At 42.6% G+C, this 14704-nt stretch overlaps 1 pseudogene; it reads right to left on the reverse strand.

The window, feature by feature from the left end:
* The window catches only part of LOC106578396 (sarcoplasmic/endoplasmic reticulum calcium ATPase 1-like), a 38286-nt pseudogene extending 27163 nt beyond the window's left edge, over window positions 1–11123 (reverse strand).
* Window positions 11124–14704: the final 3581 nt, after the last annotated feature.

Here is a 14704-nt window from a genome sequence, read left to right on the forward strand (position 1 = left end):
ATCTAAAATATTCAATATATTTTGATATGTTTAAGAATGTTTTTGGTTACTACATGATTCCATTTGTGTTATTTCATAGTTTTGATGTCTTCACTATTATTCTACAATGTAGAAAATAGTAAAGAAATTAAGAAAAACCCTCGAATGAGTACGTGTGTCCAAACTTTTGACTGGTAGTGTATATGTAATAAAAAAATATATAATCTGGTTATATCTACTGTAGCTTTGATTGGACTGATCATGTCAACATCATAGTTTCAATGTCTTAGTTAGCAAGCTAGACAAGCAGTCATCATCATGAATCACGTTGACAAACTACTGGCAAATCCTTTTCAATTCGTGTCATATGAAGAGAAATGTAGATAAAATGTATTTGTACTCATCAGCCATTGAACATAAAAATTACACAACAAGCTGGAAATGGCAAATTCAATAATGAGTGGTTTGGAAGGAATCAGTGGCTAACTGCAAGTGTTGCAAAGCGATCACTAGCCTGCTATTCAGTGGAGTGGGTGTGTGGTCCAAGTCTGGGTTTAATGGTCTCTTTTCCAAGCTTAAATGGATAAAGATTCAACACAATGGGCCAGAAAAGGATGAATACAAGTCAATCCAGTATGACTTCTACCGCATTCAAAACAACAGGAAACTTGGAACTGGGAAATCTGTCTTATTAACCTCTACGGGATTGGCGTCCCTATACTTGGATGGTTGAGCAAACGTGCGCTAATGTGATTAGCATGACATTGTAGGTAACAGCAAACTTTCCAGGACATAGACATGGACTATATGGGCAGAAAGCTTACATTATTGTTATTAATCTAACTGCACTGTCCAATTTACAGTTGCTATTACAGTGAAAAAAAGACCATGCTATTGTTTGAGGAGAGTACACAACAACAAAAAACCTTTATCACGGCAACTGGTTTGATACATTCACCTCTGAAGGAAAATAATGTACTTACATTCAGTAATCTGGCTCTGATTTGTCATCCTGAGGGTCCCAGAGATAAAATGTAGCATCGTTTTTTTTTAAATAAAATCAATTTTTATATTCAAATGTAGGAACTGGTTTTTACAGTTTGAACCCCTGCTGTCTCTTCCTGTTTGTGTGAGCACAGCACAACAAGGTGAGTCCAAAAATCTCTTGTATCCTGCTGCATAAATGATGTAATATGCCAGGGAGATATGTATGCTGTAGCTAAGAAAGTAATACTAAGTGTATGTTGTGTAGTAAGCTGTTAGCAGCCCATGTGCCTCACCCTAATAATTTGGTCCCTTTCCCCTTCATAGCTTAGCCTACTGTTCTGACTTGGTGGTGCACGTGTAGCCTATAGGCTGTTTTGGAGAAATGTAATCATCAAATATTGTAAGAGCTTTCATTGTTTGCTTACAGTGCGTTCGGAAAGTATTAAGATCCCTTGACTTTTTCCACATTTTGTTATGTTACAGCCTTACTCTAAAATTGAATAAATATATATTTTTCTCAGCTATCTACACAGAATACCCAATAATGACAAAGCGAAAACAGATATACCTTATTTACATAGATATTCAGACCCTTTGCTATTAGATTCAAAATTGAGCTCAGGTGCATCCTGTTTCCATTGATCATCCTTTATATGTTTCTTCAACTTGGAGTCCATCTGTGGTAAATTCAACTGATTAGACATGATTTGGAAAGACATACAACTTTCTATATAAGGTCCCATTGTAGAATTCCTCACAATCAAATGCCGACCGCATTATCTACCAAGACAATTCTCTTCGATCATAACCACAGTCGTGTATATTCCCCCCCAAGCAGACACATCGACGGCCCTGAAAGAACTTCATTCGACTCTATGTAAACTGGAAACCACATATCCTGAGGCTGCATTTATTGTAGCCGGGGATTTTAACAAGGCTAATCTGAAAACAAGGCTCCCTAAATTCTATCAGCATATCGATTGAGCAACCCGGGCTGGCAAAACCCTGGATCATTGTTACTCTAACTTCCATGACACATACAAGGCCCTCCCCTGCCCTCCTATCGGAAAGCTGACCACGACTCCATTTTGTTGCTCCCAGCCTACAGACAGAAACTAAAACAGGAAGTACCCGCGCTCAGGTCTGTTCAACGCTGGTCTGACAAATCGGATTCCACGCTTCAAGATTGCTTCGATCACGTGGACTGGGATATGTTCCGCATAGCGGCAAACAACAACATTGATGAATACGCTGATTTGTTGAGCGAGTTTATAAGCAAGTGCATCGGAGATGTCGTACCCACAGTTTCTATTAAAACATTCCCCAACCAGAAACCGTGGATTGATGGGAGCATTCACGCAAAACTGAAAGCGCGAACCACTGCTTTTAACCTGTTAGGGCTAGGGGGCAGCATTGACACGGCTGGATAAAAAACATACCCGATTTAATCTGGTTACCACTCCTACTCAGTAACTAGAATATGCATATACTTATTACATATGGATAGAAAACACCCTAAATTTTCTAAAACTGTTTGAATGGTGTCTGTGAGTATAACAGAACTCAAATGGCAGGTCAAAACCTGAGAGATTCCTTTACAGGAAGTGGCCTGTCTGACCATTTCTGGAACTTCTTTGCCATCTCTATCATTTACTAAGGATCTCTGCTCTAACGTGACACTTCCCACGTCGTCCATAGGCTCTCATAGCCCGGGAAAAAAGAGAATGTCGTCATTCCAGCCCCAGGCTGAAACACATTATCGCCTTTCTCAAGTGGCCCATCAAGAGACACTAGCTTATGCGCGTGACCCCGACCGCCCCCGCCTTTGGGATTTTTTTCCTCTGTTTGCCGAAAAGGAGATTCCCTGTCGGAATTTTATCGCTTTTCTACGAGAAAAATGACGTAAAAATTGATTTTAAACAGCGGTTGACATGCTTCGACGTACGGCAATTGAATACTTTGAATTTTATTGTCAGGAATTGCGCCAAGCGCGACACTTCTTTACTATTTCGGATAGTGTCTGGAACGCATCGAACAAAACGCCGCTATTCGGATATAACGATGGATTATTTTGGACCAAACCAACATTTGTTATTGAAGTAGACGTCCTGGGTGTGCATTCTGACGAAGACAACAAAAGGTAATGACATTTTTATAATAGTAAATATGATTATGGTGAGTGCTAAACTTGCCGGGTGTCTAAATAAGCGAGCCCGTGATGCCTGGGCTATATACTTAGAATATTGCAAAATGTGCTTTCACCAAAAGCTATTTTAAAATCGGACATATCGAGTGCATAGAGGAGGTCTGTATCTATAATTCTTAAAATAATTGTTATGCTTTTTGTGAACGTTTATCGTGAGTAATTTAGTAAAATGTTAGCGAATTCCCCGTAAGTTTGCGGGGGGTATGCTAGTTCTGAACGTCACATGCTAATGTAAAAAGCTGGTTTTTGATATAAATATGAACTTGATTGAACAAAACATGCATGTATTGTATAACATAATGTCCTAGGGTTGTCATCTGATGAAGATCATCAAAGGTGAGTGCTGCATTTAGCTGTCTTCTGGGTTTTGGTGACATTATATGCTGGCTTGAAAAATGGGTGTCTGATTATTTCTGGCTTGGTACTCTGCTGACATAATCTAATGTTTTGCTTTCGTTGTAAAGCCTTTTTGAAATCGGACAGTGTGGTTAGATTAACGAGAGTCTTATCTTTAAATGGCTGTAAAATAGTCATATGTTTGAGAAATTGAAGTAATAGGATTTTGAAGATTTTGAAAATCGCGCCACAGGCTGGCAGTGGATGTTACGTAGGTGGGACGAATTCGTCCCGCCGGTCCCATAGAGGTTAATCAGGGCAAGGTGATCGGAAACATGACCGAATACAAACAGTGTAGCTATTCCCTCCGCAAGGCAATCAAACAAGCTAAGCGTCAACATAGAGACAAAGTAGAGTCACAATTGAACGGCTCAGATACGAGAGGTATGTGGCAGGGTCTACAGTCAATCACGGACTACAAAAAGGAAACCATCCCCGTCGCGGACCACGATGTCTTGCTCCCAGACAGACTAAACAACTTCTTTGCTCACTTTGAGGACAATACAGTGCCACTGACACGGCCCGCTACCAAAACCTGCGGGCTCTCAATCACTGCAGCCAACGTGAGTAAAACATTTAAACGTGTTAACCCTCGCAAGGCTGCAGGCCCAGACAGCATCCCCAGCCGCGTCCTCAGAGCATGCACAGACCAGCTGACTGGTGTGTTTACGGACATATTCAATCAATCCTTATCCCAGACTGCTGTTCCCACATGCTTCGAGGGCCACCATTGTTCCTGTTCCCAAGAAAGCTAAGGTAACTGAGCTAAATGACTACCGCCCCATAGCACTCACTTCCGTCATCATGAAGTGCTTTGAGAGACTAGTCAAGGACCATATCACCTCCACCTTACCTGACACCCTAGACCCACTCCAATTTGCTTACCGCCCCAGTAGGTCCACAGACGACGCAATCGCAATCACACTGCACACTGCCCTAACCCATCTGAACAAGAGGAATACATACGTAAGAATACTGTTCATCGACTACAGCTCAGCATTGAACACCATAGTACCCTCCAAACTCCCCATTAAGCTCGAGACCCTGGGTCTTGACCCTGCCCTGTGCAACTGGGTCCTGGACTTCCTGACGGGCCGCCCCCAGGTGGTGAGGGTAGGTAACAACATCTCCACCCCGCTGATCCTCAACACTGGGGCCCCACAAGAGTGGGTTCTCAGCCCTCTCCTGTACTCCCTGTTTACCCACGACTGCGTGGCCATGCACGCCTCCAACTCAATCATCAACTTTGCAGATGACACTACAGTGGTAGGCTTGATTACCAACAACGACGAGATGGCCTACAGGGAGGAGGTGAGGGCCCTCGGAGTGTGGTGTCAGGAAAATAACCTCACACTCAATGTCAACAAAACAAAGGAGATGATCGTGGACTTCAGGAAACAGCAGAGGAAGCAGCCCCCTATCCACATCGACGGGACAGTAGTGGAGAGTGGAAAGTTTTAAGTTCCTCGGCGTACACATCACGGACAAACTGAAAGGGTTCACCCACACAGACAACCTCTGGAGGCTGAAGAAGTTCAGCTTGTCACCAAAAATACTCACAAACCTTTACAGATGCACAATCGAGAGCATCCTGTCGGGCTGTATCACCGCCTGGTACGGCAACTGCTCCGCCCATAACCGTTAGGCTCTCCAGAGGGTAGTGAGGTCTGCACAACGCATCACTGGGGGCAAACTTCCTGCCCTCCAGGACACCTACACCACCCGATGTCACAGGAAGGCCAAAAAGATCATCAAGGACAGCAACCACCCGAGCCACTGCCTGTTCACCCCGCTAACATCCAGAAGGCGAGGTCAGTACAGGTGCATCAAAGCGGGGACTGAGAGACTTAAAAACAGCTTCTATCTCAAGGCCATCAGACTGTTAAACAGCCATCACTAGCATTGAGTGGCTGCTGCCAACATACTGACTCAACTCTTAGCCACTTTAATAATGGAAAAATTGATGTAATAAATGTATCACTAGCCACTTTAAACAATGCCACTTTATATAATGTTTACATACCCTACATTACTCATCTCATATGTATATACTGTACTCTACGCCATCTACTGCATCTTGCCATCTTGATGTAATAAATGTATGCCACTTTATATAATGTTTATATACCCTACATTACTCATCTCATATGTATATACTGTACTCTGTACCATCTACTGCATCTTGCCTATGCCGTTCGGCCATCACTCATTCATATATTTTTATTTACATATTCTTATTCATTCTCTCATGACGTTGGCCTGTGGGTAAGGTTTATGACCCCCCCATAAATACCTTTCTCCCTTCCCCTCTCTGACCCTACTGAAGGACTTGAATAGCCTGTGTTAAATATAGAGAGTCTGGGAACATCAAACAAATGGGGAAAGGAACCATATTTTGGTAATAAAACCAGTTGGAAATATGCTTGATAACGTAATGAGTATGGATGTCAGTTCGTTGTTATCTGGGACATTATGATTGATGACAGGACGACATAAACTGTACCTGAGAAAGTATACACCCTCTAATTATCAGAGTCACATGGAATTGTTATGCAATTGAAATGTTTGATATTGAAATTGTTTGTTAGGAGATTAAATGTAATTTTAGCTTCCAAATGAGAGATTTGGGTTTTCATAAGGAAAGTGCCCTGCTTGATCAGTGGCCCACCCCTGTGAAGAGACAGGGGTTATAAACGATGAAACACATCCTTCCCCCGCTCCACTATATAAGCCTTTGACGAAAAGATAACCAGGTGGTTCCAGTACGGGAGGTCTGCAGCCTCTACGTTAGAAGGACACACATGTCAAGTACAGAACTAAGCCAACCTCGGCGTGAGCTTTGGTGGCGAATGGTATGAACTTTGAGCTTATTCACTACAGAAGTGATACTTCCTAGCCGTTGAGTTAGCAGCGGCCGCTGTGGACGTGGGCTAGGAAAGGACGGACGACGGATCCAGTCTAACAGACGGACGAAGATACCACCACGTATCCAATTTACCACCAGAGACATTCTTCCGAGTAACAGGAAGATCTGTTGGCCAACCCGGCCAGCATCTACGACCAATCTACCGAAGCGCAGCTCAGAGTAAATATTTATTGCATTTTCCTTTTCCAAATGGGCGGTAATTTAGAATGCATAAGATAATGTATTTACGATAGCATAGCTGCTGTTTCTTTGTTCCTAAATCTTCCCGCTCTTTCATTCAAGCCCAACCCCCTTTCCTTTGTGTAACCAGCCATCATGTATGACATCATTTGTATTCGGTGTATTTGTAATTCTGTGTGATTAGTTTAGGTATTTAGTAAATAAATAATTAAACCCAATTTTGTATTGCTGATTCAACTTGTTAGCCAGGGTTCGTGAAGATAACCAAGAATTTACAACTTTCATTATGAGACTGAAAATAAGACAAGGGTTAATATTGACTGCTATCGATGTAAAATATTACAAAGTATTTTAAGAGTTTATTCGGAAGATAACGGCTCTATAAACGTTCTTCCGTGGTGCCCCGACTTTCTAGTTAATTACATTTACATGATTAGCTTAATCAGGTAATATTATTTACAGAGAAATCATTTTATAGGTTAGCATGTCATATCACTTAATCCGGCATAGCCAAAGACACGACAATTCCTTTATACTGTGTGTACAAGGAAGTTGTTGCGAAATTGTTAGGTTAGATTACTTGTTAGATACTACTGCATAGTCGGAACTAGAAGCACAAGCTTTTCGCTACACTCGCATTAACATATGCTAACCATGTGTATGTGAGAAATAAAATTGGATTTGATTTGATTTGAAGACAATGCAGGAGTGGCTTCGGGACAAGTCTCTGAATGTCCTTGAGTGCCCCAGCCAGAGCTTGGACTTGAATCCAATCGAACATCGCTGGAGAGACCTGAAAATAGCTGTGCAGCGACTCTCCCCCTCCAACCTGACAGAGCTTGAGAGGATCTGCAGAGAGAAAAGGGAGAAACTCCCCAAATACAGATATGCTGAGCTTGCAGCGTCATACCCAAGAACACTTGAGGCTGTAATCACTGCCAAGGGTGCTTCAACAAAGTACTGAGTTAGCGGTCTGAATACTTATGTAAATATGATATTTAAGTATTGTTTTGTTTTATTATTTGCAACAACAAAAAAATACTTTTGTTTTGTCATTATGGGGTATTGTGTGTATTAAAAAATTACACACACCTTTATTAACTAGTCAAGTCAGTTAAGATCAAATTCTTATTTACAATGACGACCTACCCCGGCAAACCCGGATGACAATGGGCACCGCCCTATGAGACTTACAATCCCAGACGGATGTGATACAGCCTGGATTTGAACCAATGACTCTAGTGGCACCTCTTGCACTGAGATGCAGTGCCTTAGACCGCTGTGCCATTCGGGTGTGTAGATTGACGAGGGGAAATTTAAAATAATAATAATTTTAGAGTAAGGCTGTAATGTAACAAAATGTGGAAAAAGTCAAGAGATCCTTTATTTATCCTACAGTTCTGACTTGGTGTACAGGGAGAATACTGTAATAATGGCTCATGTTCTGAATTCTGTCGCTGTACATTTCAAAAGAGCTGAACAAATAGTTATATTGACTACATCCGTCATAGCTTGCTAATTTAATGTCTTTATCGAAATTAAATATTGCCTCTTTTCCGCTCGTCGTCCCCTTATGCCATAGTTTGTACATCTCAATTGTCAATAGAAACCACAATTATTTAGCAAGTAAGCCATATCAGCTATGTTTTTTTAAAGGCAGTAAATTAGGCTGAATGAACTGTTTTCTTGCCTTGCTGATAGTCTGGTGTAGCCATGGTATGGATTCACTCCATGGTGCTGAAAAGAAAGCTCTGCTGTTGGGACAGCTTTATGTAGGCCCAAACAGTTTGTGGGCACCCTTTGTCACCGTTATAGTGTAATTAATGTATTGTTTAGTTTTGTGTAGTGGCTTTGCTGGCATGCATAAAAAGTTAGCCCCAGCAAGATTGACATGCTAATATTGCCACTGCCTACCTATATGTACATATCTACCTCAATTCCCTCGTACCCCTGGACATCAATCGGTACTGGTATCCCGTGTATGTAGCTAAGTTATTGTCACTCGTTGTGTATTAATTCCTTGTGTTATTATTTTTCTATTATTTAAAAAATATATATCTGTGCATAATTGGAAAGGGCCCATAAGTAAGCATTTCACTGTTAGTCTACACCTGTTTTTTATGAAGCATGTGTCTAATAACATTTTATTTTATTTAACATACAACCCATCTCACCTCCAAACACACACATTCATGCACCCCCCCATAACACCTATATTTTCCTTATCCTCCATCCCTCCCTCCATCCCTCCCTCCATCCCTCTCTTCCTTACCCTCGGGGATTGCGGCCACAGCCAGGGCAATGGCAATTTTGAAGTAGTAGACGGCACCACGGATCCAAGAACCTCCATGGACTGGGTCGTTGAAGTGGCCGATGTTGATCGCCCACACGGCAACACAGATCAGGGAGATGACCTTGGACAGCTTCTCACCAAACTCGTCCAGCTTGGCCTGCAGGGGGGTCTTCTCTTGTTCGGTGGCGACCATCTGATCGTGGATCTTGCCGATCTCGGTGGAGACTCTGGTAGCCACAACCACGCCAATGGCCCTGCCGGCAGCAACGTTAGTGCCCTCTGGTTGGTAGAGGTGGAGGTGGTGGAGAATACACAGTGAGAAAAACGATGAGTATGAACGTAGAATTTAGTATATTCTGTTGTTGTTTTATGTGGTTATACAAACAAATGTACACTGTACACGCATTACACACTGTTTTAGGGATGTTGTTCTCTTGGAAAGAAGTGGATTAAGTAAAGTATACTAACCATGAATAGAGAACACTAGAGGGTGTTTTATGAAAGAAAGGGAAGGACTGAGGGACAGAGGATGGAGGGACAGAGTGAGAGATGGAGGTGTAGAAAAGGGATGGAGGCAGGGAGGGACAGGTGAATAGAGAAAAGAAGGAGGGGATGAGGGGAGAATGAAATAGAGGGATGGAGGGAAGGATAGCTGTAGGGATACTCACAGAGAAAAGCATGTTCTTCTTGTCCTGGTTGATGGCTCTGGGGTCGGGGACAGGGTCAGTATGCTTAATCACACTGACTGACTCACCTGAGGGGGACACACAGACAATGGTCAAGGAGAAGATACATAACAAGAGAACAATATGCAAAGCCTTAAAGATGTAAAGTAGTAAATAGGTCTGTATACTTTGTGTTCTTTATCCTTATCATGTATTGTTGTTTTCTGCATAGTTAAAACAACATGATATGTATTATAGAATGGGAGTTGTAGCATGTGAGGATCCTCACCAGTAAGGATGGACTGGTCAATGCGCAGGGTGGTAGAACGGATGGCAACAATTCTGATGTCAGCGGGGACTTTGTCACCGACTGTGGGACAGAGAGAGAGAGAGAGAGAGAGAGAGAGAGAGAGAGAGAGAGAGAGAGAGAGAGAGAGAGAGAGAGAGAGAGATGCTTTACCTCAACTGACACATTATACACCAACCAATCAGAATGAGCCAAAGGAATGCCACGGAAATGACTGACTTGAAGGGCAACAGGTGTACATTGCTAATGAACACCAGTGGGTTATGGGAGAGCTGGGAGAGAGAGTGGGCAAGAAGGGGACAATAGGTGGGGCAGGTGATATGGGGGTATTTACACCCAAGATTTTGTTTTCCTTCCCTCAGCATATTTTCGCAGCCGTTCGCCCCCTCCCACCTTCCCTCTCTCTTGCATTATATGGGCATGTCCTGCCCTTGAGAATCCTTTCAAAAATACACTCTGTGGGTCCCTACTTTTCTTTCTAAATAGTTTACTTGGTAAAGCCACATAACACCTAAAGTGTAAAGTAAGTGTTAAAAAAGGAGGGAACAAATTATATTGAGTAAGAGATAATAAATTCTATGTATTTGTTAGGGGACAGAAACAATTAAAACTTTTACACATTGAGTCATCAATAGTCAGTTGCATTGTCCCATCATTCTTTAGCTTGCGCTAATTTGCAGCATGAGTCTCTACATTACAATCCCTAGTTCCTAGGGCTTTGAAATGGTGAAAAAATAAAGTACACCTAAAAAGATAGATAATGAAGGGAAAGATGGGTCTCTCACCGGAAACCTCCACAATATCACCGGGGACCATCACATTGGCCTTGATCTTCTGCACGCTCTTCCTGTCAGTACGGAAGACTTTGCCCATCTCAGGCTCGTACTCCTTCAGAGCCTCGATGGCATCCTCAGCATTACGCTCCTGTGGCAGACAACCAGACACACGTGCAACTACAGTCAATACAACTGTTGAAGAGGTCCTGTGTGGCTCAGTTGGTAGTTGTCATCAAAGCTGCGGGTGTGTGACGTTGCTCAACGTGTATGTATGTGTACGTCAACACCACTGACCTGCCACACTCCAACAACAGCGTTAGCGATAAGGATGAGAAGGATGACGAAGGGCTCGACGAAGGCAGTGATGGTCTCCTCACCTTCCTCAAACCAAGCCAGCACCTGAGCACAAAGAGATGGACATCAGCAGAAAAGAGTTAGCATTTGGTGTCAGCGTTTGCATCATAGCTTGCATCACACTGTCTGCAGGGGAAACCGTGTTTAATCGTAGTTAAATCAATTAAATTATTATCCGAGAGCTATTGTGTACAACAACAAGAGAAATTCCTGGTAACATTTGTGGCATGGCAATAAAGTGTTCTTATTCTGAATCTGCTGCAAAGCAAAGAACTCCTGTGGGGTATTTGATAGGCAGTGGTTGTCTGTTGAGTTTTTGTTTCCATATGGTTTACACATGTTTATAACGATGTTATGGATCTTAGGGCACGACAATTCTCCTGAGGGAAGCCAGTGACTTTAAAAACCTTAGGGAAGCCATCTGCAATGCAGAATGTAGTATGTGGAGGGCTCACGATTTCTCTGTGAGGATGTTTGAGATGAATATGAATAACAGAGTGCTCAGAGGGCAGCATAGGGCACTAGCTGGCATTTAGAACAATGGTGTCAAGTGTTTGTTCCATCCATAGAATTAGGAATTAGAATACTAGAAAGGACATGAACCTTCTTATGATGGGAGTTCAAGTGGGCCTTCATGCTTCAGCAAACAAAGGAAAGGTGAGGTGTTCAACAACAATGACAAAAATCATGAGAATGTCTTACCAAGAAAAACTTCCAAAAGGACTAATCCGAGGTTACAAGGAGTTAAAGCACTCAAAAAAAGGCAGAGAATGAGAGCATAGTGACTCTGATACCTCCCGAACCAGCTTTTTTAGGGGCACGAGGCAACCAGCGCCAATCCGCAGGAAGATGAGGCGAGCTCGAGGGGAGGGGGGAATCCACACCCAGCCCACCTGAGGAGTTTCAGTCGGAACCGCAACAAGACGTTTCGGTGATCAACATATCACCAGGGCCTTTCACTGATGCCCAAGTGTCAGTCCTGATTAAAGGACTCTCTATCTCCCCTCCTAATAGGACTGACCCTTTTGCGTTAAAAGTGACATTTAAATAATTTATTCTGTGCTAATAGGCAACCATTGTGTAATGGCAATGCAGTGTTTAGAAACTACAATGCATCTGGAATTTCTGATGTGAGAGAACAAACGACTTTCAAAAATGTTTTTTTTGTGAAGAGTTTTGTGTCTTATGCTAATTTTAGTCCCTCTGTTCTCACCTACAGTAGGCTGATAGAACAGGATTTTGCTAAATTGGCCCGTAATACCCCTAAACAAGCAGCTAATCTCAGTAATGATGAACAAAATGCTTTGAAGAAACTGAAAGACAATCCTATTGTGATATTAAGCAGGGAACAATATGCTTAACTCGCTGACACTAAGTTCTATGTCCCCCTCTGTTCCAACCCCACAGACAGAGGATATAGCTTCATTGATAACGCCTTTTCAGAGGGTTGGATAACAGAAACGGAGAAGGACATTCTCATGGCTTACTGAAAATACATTAAAGTATGGATAAACCTCCTTTACGTTCCATAGTATCAGGTAACAGTAGCCCTATTGAACCCCTATCTCAGTATGTTGATTTCTTCATCTCTAAATTTGTGCCAGCACTGCCAGCCTTTTTAGGAGATACCAGGGATGTGTTTAAGATCATTGATACTATAGATGCCACACCGAAAGCATCTTGGTTACAGTTGACATTCAGTCTCTCTAGACTAATATCCCTCATGACGCAGGCCTACGAGCGCTCTCTCAACAGTAGACAGGAGGGTATCTTACCTCCGTCTAACTTTATTCTGTCACTCACTGAAAAAGCCCAAGTCAAAAAATCCTTTAGGATTAGTGATTTTTCCAATAGAATCCTATAAGATTCTCACAATCCTACAGGATTTTGTGTCACTATCAGAATCCTATTGAACTACTGTTTTCCTATTGGGAATTACAAGTAGTCCGATTGGATCCTATAGGTTTTTGATAAGTCTTGTAGGATTTTGTCATCTCAATTACAATCATATTAGATTTGTCTTAATTGAACCATTCAATTATAGTTTGTTGTCATTAGATCCAGTACAATACAACAATATTAATTAATTACATTCGATGATCGGAAACAAAAGTTCTATATTAATTTCTGTTTTATTCACCTGTAAGAAAGCCTGTCCCTTTAAGAGTGACTGGTGAAGTCACAGCTAGCACAAGCTCACAGTGTTAATTAGCCTAACTCCCAAGTTGGGGAGAGCGGTCTCGTGTTAATGACTGGAGAGGAATAGGTGAAATGGTATAAAATACATCAAACACATGGTTTCCAGGTTGATGCCATTCCATTTGCTCTGTTCCAGACATTGTTATGAGCCGTTCTTCTCTCAATAGCCTCCTCTGGTGGAAACTATTGTTAAATCACCAAATCTAGTACTAATGTGAAGATTAAGATTTAAACACACCAATATTATCAGAAAACTTTCATTCGCGGGTTCCGGATATTATTGAAATGCAGATCTTTGACCAGTTCTTCTGACAAAACCACAACCCCAAACACTTTCAGCTAAATAAAGTAACTGTTTCTATTCGAGCTGTTAACAGATTCATTGTAATGAAATGTGAAGATGTGACTCCGGGATGCTGGCCTTCTAGGCAGAGTTGCAAAGAAAAAGCCATATCTCAGACTGGCAAATAAAAATAAAAGATGAGGCTCATCATGGGTCTGGGCTACTATTCCCCCCCTTTGTGTCTCGGGACCCCCCCACCAGCGGGTGGTGTTGGTGTCCGAGGCGCAAACGAAAAGGTCGGACCCTATGTACGAGTTGTCAGTGGCCGCGTTATTATGAGAATGGCTATAACCTTTCAACCAAATCTCTTGGTGTTTGTGCTTCAAAGCACTCAGTGGCTGTCGAGGTATGTCAGTCACCACCGCGTCCACGTGTGGCAACCTCTTCAGTACCTGCAAACTGAGACGAGGATATCGGTCTGTGATATCGCAAAGTGTTTCACCAGTGGGAGTCATCGGGTCAGTTGCTGGACTGATGCCATTAGTGTCATTGTAAGGGGTGACAGTCCCCAACAAAGCAGAAGGTGTATCATCGGAAGCAGAGTGTACTCTGCGCATCAATGTTTTTCTTGCTGAGACGGCCGCAGTGCTTGCGGAAGTGTCCGAAGGGCAAGAGAAGTTCATCTCAACTACCGTATTGCACTGCAAGGAGGAGGGAAGTTGCTCATTCACAGAGACAGCTGGCTCGAAATCATGAAAAGAATGGTCAATCAGATTGGCTGATGGAATGTGTCAAGATATCGTAATATCTCCTTGGATCGGATTCTGTACCAAGAGGTTTCTAAACGTCTTTTTCCCAAGGGGTGCTTTCGACAGATACCCCTCGTGAAGGACTGCGTTGCAGCTAGCGTTAGGGGGAGACAGTGTGGTCAGTGGAGAAGGCACTGTGGCCTGTGACCATACCTGGTTGGTTTTCCAATCCATCAATGGGAGTAACCGATCCATCAAGTCTGCTCCAAGTAGCAGGGGTACACTTTCGAGGCTGGTAACATACACAGGGTGAACGAGCGATACGTCCTGGAAGTGTAGTTTCAGCATGACTCTCAATGTGAGAGGCGAGGTAGTCTGAGTGACCCCTCGAAGTTTAGTGTCGC

The sequence above is a fragment of the Salmo salar genome, chromosome ssa19 (assembly GCF_905237065.1).
Source record: "Salmo salar chromosome ssa19, Ssal_v3.1, whole genome shotgun sequence".
Taxonomy (NCBI): Eukaryota; Metazoa; Chordata; class Actinopteri; order Salmoniformes; family Salmonidae; genus Salmo; species Salmo salar.